Source organism: Hyperoodon ampullatus, assembly GCF_949752795.1.
Source record: "Hyperoodon ampullatus genome assembly, chromosome: 18".
NCBI classification, from domain to species: domain Eukaryota; kingdom Metazoa; phylum Chordata; class Mammalia; order Artiodactyla; family Ziphiidae; genus Hyperoodon; species Hyperoodon ampullatus.
Window position 1 is genome coordinate 40,400,222 of NC_136931.1, and position 11,279 is coordinate 40,411,500.

The following is an 11,279-nucleotide window of genomic DNA, read 5'->3' on the forward strand; positions in this document are numbered from 1 at the left end:
TCACTGAACATAAAGGTGGTGTCGATTTTAATTGCTCTCCAAATAGCTCTTTCCTTCTCTCTCCGCAAAAGTCTGGGTGGATGGATAGATGACAAGAGACATGGTGAGGCCTGGATCTGGGCAGGAATAGTGGTCATGGAGAGGAGGAGATAAAGTGGAGAGATTTGGGAGGTGGAATGGGTAAGACTTGGGTGAGGGACTTCCCTGGTGGCACAGTGGTTAAGAATCCACCTGCCAATGCAGGGAACATGGGTTCAATCCCCGGTCCGGGAAGATCCCACATGCTGCGGAGCAGCTAAACCCGTGCGCCACAACTAATGAGCCTGTGCTCTAGAGCCCGTGAGCCACAACTACTGAGCCTGCATGCCACAACTACTGAAGCCCATGCACCTAGAGCCCGTGCCCCGCAACAAGAGAAGCCACCACAGTGAGAAGCACGTGCACCACAACAAAGAATAGCCCCCGTCGCCGCAACTAGAGAATGCCTGCACGCAGCAATGAAGACCCAATGCCGCCAAAAATAAATGAATTAATTAAAAAAATAAAAGAAAGAGTTGGGTGAGTCCGAGGTGTGAGGTCAAAGTTGGTACTTAGTCTCTAGAGAGGGCTGTATCAGCTAGCTGCTGCCACATAACAAATAACCCCCAACTTTAGAGGCTGTTCTGGTTACTGTCGCTGTTTAACAAATTACCCCAAAATGTAGCAGCTTAATGGAACAACTGTATTATGCTCACAGGTTTTATGGGCCAAGAATTTGACATGGAATTTGACATAGTGGGTCTCTGCTGCACGATGTCTGCAGTCTTGGCTGGGAAGACTCGCAGGCTGGGGGCTGAGGGCTTGTTCATATGCCATGCATGGCACCTGGGCTGGGATGACTTGAAGATAAGACCATCAACCAGAGCATCTACTCATGGTCTCTCCATGTGTCTAGCTTAGGCTTCCCCATAGCATGGTGGCCTCAGAGCGGTAAGAATTCTATTAAGGTGGCTTAGGGCTTCCAGGGTAAATGTCCTGGTGGACATGGCAGAAACTGAGTTGACTTTTATGACCTAGCTTCAGAAGTCACATAGTGGCACTTCTGTTGCACTGTCCTGGTTGAAGTAGTCACAAAGTTTCCTCAGTTCAAGGGGACTGGCAAGATCACACCTTGGTAGATCATGGGAGGTTGTAGACATTATTTCAGCCATCTTTGGAAAACACGATGCGCCACAGTGGATTAAAACAAAACTGTGGTTCCACTGGTTAGAATTTGGCCTTGGGTACCTCTGGTTACTTCTGTCTTAGCTGGGTGTGGTCAGCGGTAGGTCAGCTAGGCAGCTCTGCTTCTAGGGCTTGGCTGGCTGTGAGCTGGGATGATAGAGGTGATGGGCATGTGTCTCTTGTCCTCCGAAAGGCTAGCCTGGACTTTGTCACATGGCAGCTGGGCAAAGAGTAGGCTCAGAAACGCACACCATCACTTCCACCACATTCTGTTGGCCAAGGCAAGTCAAAAGGCCAGCCCAAGTTCAAGGGTTGGATGATAAATAGGAGGAGCTGTAAACAGTGGGACTAGGGAGAAGAAGAGTTTTTGGCCCCAGTGGTCTTTTTTCCAGATCCCCTTACCATCAGCCCTCTCCCATTTTGCTGGGCCTGTCTTCTCAATCAGCGGATTCACAGAGTACAGTCCTTGACCCACGGAAGGCTTTGAGAGTCCTTGTGATGGGCTGCAAAGATGTGTAGAAATGCCAACTCGTTTGTGTCAGGTTGTGTTTGACTGCAAGTAACGGAAAACCTAACAGTGGCTTAAACTGTAAGGATTAAGAAGTCTGGAGGCAGGCAACCCATGAGGAGTTGTTAAGAACCTAGTCTTTTTCTCTCCTCTCATCAGTTATCCTCCGTAGGTGGGCTTATCAGTCTCAGATTTATTGCCTCATGATTGCAAAATAGCTGCCACAGCTCCAGTCTTCTCAACTGTATTCAAAGCTGGAAGCAGGAAGCAAAAGACTTTCTCCCTAGAGAAGCTCTGTCTTTATATTCTGGAAGAAAACCTTTCCCAAATTCTGTCTTCCCCAAAAGATTCATTGAGCAGAACCCAACTCTGTACACTTTGGCTTTTACTTATTTGCAAAACTATGGCTAGCCTAGCTGCTAGGAAGCCTGGGAAAGAGAATGGCTGATAAAGGGGAGAGCAGTGCCACTGGCCTCATCCAATTATTTTAAAGCTATTTTGGCCACAACCCACAGTAGGAAATATGTACACACAGAGACACACAAAATTGAAACGAGTATCACAAACTGATCCTTTTGCTTACCCTGTGTGATGCCTTTTAATATTTCCTATTCTATCCCATTCCATTTGACCCCATACTCTTTAACTTAAAACAAAATTCCTTGTCACAACCTGCTAATTTGATTTCACAACCCTCAAAGGCATGACCCATAGTTTGAAAAAGACTGAGTGACTCAGAACAGCGTTTGTTTACATCTTGGAATTGGCAGGGGTTACCCCGAGCAGCATCAGGCTTCTGTGAGCAAGGCGAGGAGGGGTGGGGAAATGGTGTTTGGAAAAGCAACAGCTAGACTTTGCCACATCCTCTTCACCTATCACTTCCCATGAGCAAATGGTAGTGTTCCGTCGACTTTCATTTTTATGACTTGCAAATAACCTGAGGGTTACTAGCATTAAATTAAATCTAAATTAAAATTAGCCTGTTTCTGGAGCTTTGCGGGGACTTTTAATTCTGTATCCTGCTCAGCAGCCTGGCCTCTGCACAACTCCTGATGACAACGCAAAACTCCGATGGCATTCCAAGTGCCGGAGGCATTCACAGGATTTTCTGGAAGGACACTTTGTCATTGTTGCATCGTGGCTGTTCTCTTGAGCTGGTTGTGGTTTCGCAAGCCCATCTTTTCGTGCTTTTTATAGCCCAGTGGTGGAGAACGAGGTTCTTCAGAATCACAGGGTCTGAGTTCAAATTCTGGCCTCACAGTGTGGTTTGGGGCAAGTGTCCTGACCCCTGGGAGCCTCAGTTTCCTGCGCTGTGGGAAATGTTCCTCCTGCCTCCCCGGGGACTGGGAGGAATCAATAGGTGTGGGGTTAGCACAGGGCCTGATACCAAGGAAGCACTGGGGCAGGGTAGGCTCTTCCTAGATGTATCAGCCAGCTTCGGCTGAGTGATTCGCAGTAATGAGTGAGCCCTAGATCTCAGCAGCTGACAGCAGCAAAGGCTCCTCTCTCGCTCGTGTGTCCGAGCTTCGTGCATTGGCTGTGGCTCCGTCCTCGTACCCATTGTCATGCCAGGACTTGGGCAGAACCGTGCGATGGCTTTTAAAGCTTCTGCTCTGAAGGAGCGCAAGGCGTCCACTCCCCTGTGCGTAATTTGGGGCTGCAGCTTGGCATGCTAATTGTGTGTCCCCCACCTCCCCTGGTCACTTTTTCAAAAGCTTTTTGAGTATGTGTGTGTCGAGGAAGGAGAGGGGCGTCTAATGTCACCCCTGGTTGAGAACCACTAGTCCTGATCTTGCCCAAAGTCAAGGACTGGGTCTGCTTTTGTTCGTTACGGTATCCTCAGCTCTCCCCCATGCTGGACACAGAGCGGGCAATTAGTAAATGCCTTTCTCACCAGGCTGCTCTTTGAACGAACGATTGGGTTTGTTTAACCACCTGTGCAAATTCATTTGTTCACCCCACAAATATTTAGTGACCCCCTACCATGTGCCATGCTCTGTGCAGGCTCTGGGTGTCCCACAGGGAACAAAACAGACAAAATCCCTGTCCTTGGTGGGGGTTGACATTTTGGTGGGGGAGATGACAAAAAATCAGAGAGACGTATGATTTTTTGATGTTCAAGTATTTTCAAAATAAAAAGTTTTCATTTTGGAAAACTGCAAATGTGCTCAAAGTAGAATAGTAAAACATGGACCCCATCAACCAACTCTTTGCCAATTTTCAGTTTTCCGCCACTCTGACAGACCAGCGCTGCCCAAGAGAGCTTTCTGCCACCGTGGGAATATTCTAGATCTGCGGTGTCCTATGGGGTAGCCAGCAGCCACGTGTGGCTGTCAAGCCCACGAAATGTCGCCACCGTGACCGCGAACTAAATGTTTAATTTCCTTTACACTCTTAAGGTAAATCTGTTTTTATTCAAAACTTTCACATTCCTCATTGTCCCCTTTTTTTCCCATTTGTTTATTGCAGTAAAATATACATAACACAACCTACCATCTCAGCCATTTCGAAGTGTACGATTCAGCGACAGTAAGTGCGTTTGCATAGTTGTGCAACCTTCACCCCCATCCTTCTCCAGAACTTGTAGCATCTTGCAGAACTGAAACTCTGCACCCACTAAACAATAACTCCCGGTTTCTCCTCCCCTGCCCCCAGTCCCTGGCAGCTGCCATTCTACTTCCTGTCTCTCCGTCATAAGTGGCATCAGATGGTATCTTTGTCTTTTTGTCACTGGCTCACTTCACCTAGCTTAAGGTCATCCATGCTGTTGCGTGTATCAGAATTTCCTCCCTGAATGCTATTCCATTGTAAATAGACACCACATTTGGCTTATCCATTCATCTGTTGATGGACACTTGGGTTGTTTCTACCTTTTGGCTCTTGTGAATAGTGTTGCTGTGATCGTGGGTGTATAAATCTGTCTTCAAGACCCTGCTTTCAATTCTTTTGTGTATATATCCAGAAGTGGACTTGCTGGGTCATATGCTAATTCTATTTTTAATTTTTTGAGGAACCGCCAAAGTGTTTTTCACAGCAGCCGCAACATTTTACATTTCCACTAACTAACAGAGCACCAGGGTTCCAGTTTCTCCAGGTCCTCGGCAAGACTTGTTAATGTTTGTTTTTTTTTTTTTAGGTGTTGGGGGTAGGAGTTTATTAATTAATTTATTTATTTTTGGCTGTGCCGGGTCTTCGTTTCTGTGCGAGGGCTTTCTCTAGTTGTGGCAAGCGGGGGCCACTCTTCATCGCCGTGCGCGGTCCTCTCACTGTCGCGGCCTCTCCCGCTGCGGAGCACAGGTCCAGGCGCGCAGGCTCAGCAGTTGTGGCTTACGGGCCCAGTTGCTCCGCGGCATGTGGGATCCTCCCAGACCAGGGCTCGAACCCGTGTCCCCTGCATTAGCAGGCAGACTCTCAACCACTGCGCCATCAGGGAAGCCTAATGTTTGGTTTTTTGATAGTAGCCCTTCTAATGGGGGTGAGGCAGCATCTGTGGTTTTGATTGCATTTCCCTAATGATTGGTGGTGTGGATCATCTTTTCCTGTGCTTATGGCCATTTGTATATCTTCTTTGGACAAATAACTACTCAAGTCATTTGCCCTAATTTCATTTCATTAGCTTGAACTTAAATGCGCGTAGTCACACATGGCTAGTGGCTTCCGTATTGGACAGCGCAGGTCAGTATGCCCCTGACCTCCCAGAACTGGATTATTTTGCAGTAAATCACAGACATTTGATCACTTCACCCCTATGTATTTTAGGATGTATTACTAAAAGGTAAGAACTCTAAAGGAAAAAAAGCAGAAAAACAAAAACACTATGCCATTGTTACACCTAGAATCTTAATCCCAATTTCTTAGTATCATCAGATATCCAGACAGCATTCAAATTCTGTCTTCCCACTCTCAGTGGGTTCATTTGTGTCTTTCAAGGCTCCCTCTGTCTGCCGGGTTGAGAGCTGCAGGCTCCTGGGTAGCCCTGTGCATGAGTGGGTAGGGGGCACGTATCACTGGTTGTGTGTGGGCCATGGTTTCCCATTCACCACTCTATTTAGCCTCGTTTATCTCACCTGACAAATGGGGTAACAACAGGGGTTTGGAAGGACCCAAGGAGACCTGGTACCTGGCAGTTTAAGTCAGACCACGTGCATAATCAAATGATATGTAAACCCTTCCATATGGTAACTCCATTTTTCGTTTTTGAAGGAGCCTCCATGCTGTTCTCCATATTGGCTGCACCAATTTCCATTCCCATCAACAGTGCAGGAAGGTTCCCCTTTCTCCACACCATCTCCAGCATTTATTATTTGTAGACTTTTTGATGATGGCATTCTGACTGGTGTGAGGTGATACCTCATTGTAGTTTTGATTTGCATTTCTCTGATAATTAGCAATGTTGAGCATCTTTTCATGTGCCTGTTGGCCATTTGTATGTCTTCTTTGGAGAAATGACTATTCAGGTGTTCTGCCCACTTTTTGATTGGGTTGCTTGTTTTGTTGTTATTGAGCTGTATGAGCTGTTTGTATATTTTGGAAATTAAGCCCTTGTCAGTCACATCATTTGCAAGTATCTTCTCCCAGGCTATAGATTGTCTTTTCCTTTTGTTTCTGGTTTCCTTTACCGTGCAAAAGCATATAAGTTTGATTAGGTCCCGTTTGATTATTTTTGCTTTCATTTCTGTTGCCTTGGGTGTAAACCCTTCAAAATGTGCTCAAGGGCCAAACGTGACAAAAGGCACCAAGTGGAAAAGCTGGGGCCTGGGGACTTTTGTCCAACCTGACTGTGCTGTGGCCAGAAAGCTTTGGGATTTGCCCCACTAGGTAAGATTCACAATGGCAGCTAAAATGATGATTGTGTAACAGTATCTATCGCTTACAAAATACTTTACTACACCAGAGGATTAAAGGCCTAAGAGCCTCTGCCATACGTGAAAATAAGGACTATGATTGTGCCCATTTTACAGATGAGGGCACTGAAGCCTAGAGCGGTGAAGTCACTTGCCCGACTTCAGCCCATGTGTGGGGAAGTGGAGATTTGAACTGCTGACTCCAACCCCAAACTGTAACCCCATGCTGGGCCTCTTGGCATCAACCTGATAGGCGACATAGATGCCAACCCTGGCACCTGAACGGGCGACCCATCTCAGGGGAACCCCGGACCTGCTGATCATTGACAAATGGTTTTCTTTTTATTATGGAAACTTTCGAGAAGATGTATATTAACTAGAACGGTGTACTGAGCCCCCCGGTAGCCATCATCCAGCTCTAACAGTTACCAACATTTGCCATGGCTGTTAGCTCTCCTCCCCCACTACAACTCTATGCTGATTATTTATTTTGTACAGTTTTGGGTTTTTTTTTTTTTTTTTTTTTTTGCAGTACGCGGGCCTCGCACTGTTGTGGCCTCTCCCGTTGCGGAGCACAGGCTCCGGACGCGCAGGCTCAGCGGCCATGGCTCACAGGCCTAGGCGCTCCGCGGTATGTGGGATCTTCCCGGACCGGGGCACGAACCTGCGTTCCGTGCATCGACAGGCGGACTCTCAACCACTGCGCCACCAGGGAAGCCCTGTTTTGTACAGTTTTTTAAAGGTAAAATTAACATGGTTGAATTGACATGTGTTGACATACACAAACCTGAGCTGTGAATTTTTAAACCCCCATGTAACGGACACCGCATCACCATGCAGAACCTTGCCCTCTCCCCGGAAAGTCCCCCTCGTCCATTGCTCTGCTGTTACCATCTGAATGAAAACACATGGATAACAGATTCTCACAGGCTGGAGCCTCCCACTGGACATTCACCCGCAGATCCCCTTTGGAGAGCCCTGTTGAGGAGACACCCACCTCCTGGCTCTACTTCTGGTCCGACGTTTACAGAACTTGGGCCACACCCAAAGCTTGGGGCATGGAGGAGGGGGGAACCCACATGGAGCTGGCGGCGCTCACAAAGCCACCTTGGGCGCTTGTGATCACCCGGGTCCAGGGCAGTGCACCTGGAATCTAGATGGGCCAGGATCCCGTGTTCCAGGGTCTTGTGACAGATGCTTTCTAGATCTTTCCAGGGCCTGGGGCTCTCCATAAAAAGGAGAAGCAGCTCCCGTTCCTGCTCTCTCTTCCATCTGCTCGCTTTATCGCTTTTTTGGATCTGAGCTATCCCAGGCATTCACAAAATGCTAACAAAGGCTGTCACCCAGCTTCGTCTTATCTTGACACTGTGGCGTGTTGGCTTCACATTTAAAAGAGAAACAATATGAGGAGAGGACCGTCTGTAGGATAGTGGTTAAGGGCGGGGACTCTGGAGTCAGCCGACCTTGGCTCAGATCCCAGCCTGACCACTGACCACTGGAGGGATTATAGAGCGTATGGCTCACCGTTCTGAGCCTCGCCTTCCTCATCTGTGGAATGGGGCTGTGAAAAGCACCTGCTTCATAGGGATTCAAAGACGGTGAACAGGCTGATACGTGTAGAGTACTTCAGACCAGCAGCCATCATCATCATCATCATCGTCATCACAGCCACCATCATTACCGTCATCAGGTCAATCCTTGTTATTCGTGGATTCCATATTTGTGAATCCGCCTATTTGCTAACATTGTTAACCCCCAAATCAGTACTCACGGCGCTTTCCTGGTCACTTGCAGACGTGTGCAGAGCCGTGAGTCTATCTTGAGTCTCCCGATGCACGTGCTACCAGCTGAGGTTGAACGCGGCGACCCTCTGCCTCTCTGTTCAGCTCGAGAGCTATAAACAAGCATCCTCTTTAGTGCCCTGTTGTTTTGCACTTTTGTACTTTCTGTGGGTGGTTTTGCTGTTAAAGACGGCCCCTCCCGTGTAGGGCTGAAGTGCCCTCCGATGTCCATAAGCCCAGGAAGGCTGCGATGTGCTCTGGAGAGATCGCGTGTGTGAGGTGACCTGCCCCCAGGCATGAGTTACAGCGCTGTAGGCCTTGAGCTCGGTGTGAGCGAATCAACCGTTTATGTTAAACAGGGTGTCTTTATTGTTTTTTTTAATTATTTTTTAAATTTATTTATTTATGTATTTATTATTTATGGCTGAGTTGGGTCTTCGTTGCTGTGCGCGGGATTTCTCTAGTTGGAACGAGCAGGGGCTACTCTCGTGGTGCGCTGGCTTCTCATTGCGGTGGCTTCTCCTGTTGCGGAGCGCGGGCTCTAGGCGCGCAGTCTCAGTAGCTGTAGCTCACGGGCTCTGTTGCTCCACGGCATGTGGGATCTTCCCGGACCAGGGCTCAAACCCGTGTCCCCTGCAGTGGCAGGCGGACTCTCAACCACTGCGCCACCAGGGAAGTCCCAAACAAGGTGTCTTTAAACAGAAACACACATAAACCAAGGGGATGTATTGATGGGTTGAGAATGGCACCAGAGGCTGGCAGAAAGCTAACCTTGTCTTTCCCCAGGGGCTGCGGCTCAGCGGCCATAATCGCAAATTCACGGTGACCTTATAGCACATAAGCACCTCAGATGATGAGACCTGACTGTATTTTGCTAGATTGAAGTGCTGATGGATTATATCATATAATGTTATATACTATTGCATGATGTGTGTGTGTGTGAATATATATATATATGTACATACACTGTATGTAGATATAGTGCAGTGTGTCTGCATATATATATGTGATAATGTACAGTGTTGTTTCCTGTGTTTTTATTTGTTGTTGTTGTTGTTGTTTTTTGCAGTACGCGGTCCTCCCACTGTTGTGGCCTCTCCCCTTGCAGAGCACAGGCTCCGGACGCGCAGGCTCAGTGGCCATGGCTCACGGGCCCAGCTGTTCCACGGCATGTGGGATCTTCCCAGGCCGGGGCACGAACCCACATCCCCTGCATCGGCAGGCGGTCTTTCAACCACTGCACCACCAGGGAAGCCCCTTTCCTGTGGTTTTAAACTTGTATTTGACCTCTCGTCTCTCTGGCTACATCTTTCTCCTTTTCACTGCCTGTCTCACTCACAGCCTCTCTCTCATTCTCTCTCCACAGCTGGCCCCCAAAAGGACGCTCCCCACATCCCCAGCTGGGGGCCCTGCGTAGAGCTGGAGTGGACGCCCCCTCCTTCCCTTCATGATTCGTTTGTAGCGCAGGTAACCAGCCAAGCATCCCGCTCATTCCCGGAGGGGCCGTGGTCTCCCATCCACCTCCCCGGAAGGGACGTTCCTTCTTGGAAGAGCCTGGCTCAGCCACATCCTTCAGCCCCGCCCTCTCCATCCTGGGCCCCCTGGGTCATTCGGGCCATTCCCCCCCAACCTCCATGCCATCTGCAGGCAGGATCTCCCTCCCCCCTTTCCGTCTTCTCCAGATTCTCTGCAGATCCTGCCTTGTCATTCCCTGGCCAGGCCTTGCCCACCTTAGGCTGGTTGGGAAGGGCAGGGGCTCGTAGGCCACAGAGCTGGTGACATGGGAAGACAGTGGGTGTGGGCGGAGATATGAAGCCAGAGAGAGTGTGTTATCTTGCCGCACGGATGCAGCAAGAGCCTTGGAAGGGCCTCTCTGGGGACAGTCCCCGGGACCAGCTCTAGAGGCGAGCGTGATGGGTGTGTGAGACTCCGGGGCCATGTGTTTCTGTTCTAGACTGTGCTTGTTAACCCAGGGCCCGTGAAGTGTGTACGTGTGTGGATACGTGTGTGTGTGTGTGTCCCATGACACACTTCCCCCTGGGAAAGAACGTGTAACGTTTCTGGCCCACATGCATGCTTCTGGCAAGAGGGTCCTTTGTTTTCATCAGACTCTCCAGGGTACTGTTCAGAGAAGCTCCTAAACTAACCATGTGGGGTCCCTCCCTGAGATTCTTTATGTCACAGAGCCGTCGAGGGTAATAGGGGCTGTAGTGGTGATCAGGAAGTTCAGAGAATGCTATTGGGGGTTAGGGGTGGTGACCCAGCTGGGTGGGGGCACGACAGTCACCATGTCCTCAGTGAGTTCGGGACCATCCCCCTCCCCCTACCAAGAAGAAAAAGAGAGGGTAGCAACTCCACGGCCCTGGACTGGGATTGTGTGTGATTTCTCATCGTGTTCTGTCTGCGTGGTTGGGAGGGAAGGATGCGTGGGCTGATGGAAGGATAGGCGGATGGGGACTTCCCTGGCGGTCCAGTGGTTAGGACTCAGTGCTTTCCCTTCCCGGGCCCGGGTTCAGTCCCTGATCGGAGAACTGAGATCCCGCAAGCCTCTCAGTGCGGCCCAAAAAAGTAAAAAGGAGGAGCGGATGGAAGGACGGGTCAGTTTGTGTGTTTGGAAGACAAGAAAGATGGGCGGTTGGGTGGAAGTTTGTAAAGATGGGTGCATGGAAGCTTGGTAGGGTGTCTGGAGCAGTGGTGGTTGGCGCGGGGGTGGATGGGCAAACAGAGAACTCGTTTTCTCACTTGTAAAATGGGGCACACGGCATCCCTTTCCCATGGGGGCTGAACAAGCTAACATTTGTGAAACGCTTGGCACAGTGCCTGGCACATGGTAAGCAGGAGCCAAATGTTAGCCGTCCTCATCCTCATCATTCTGACAGGCTCGGCCCGGCTCTGGCGGTTCCTCTGACTCAGAGCGCCTGCCCTCCTGGCCCCTCTCCCTCT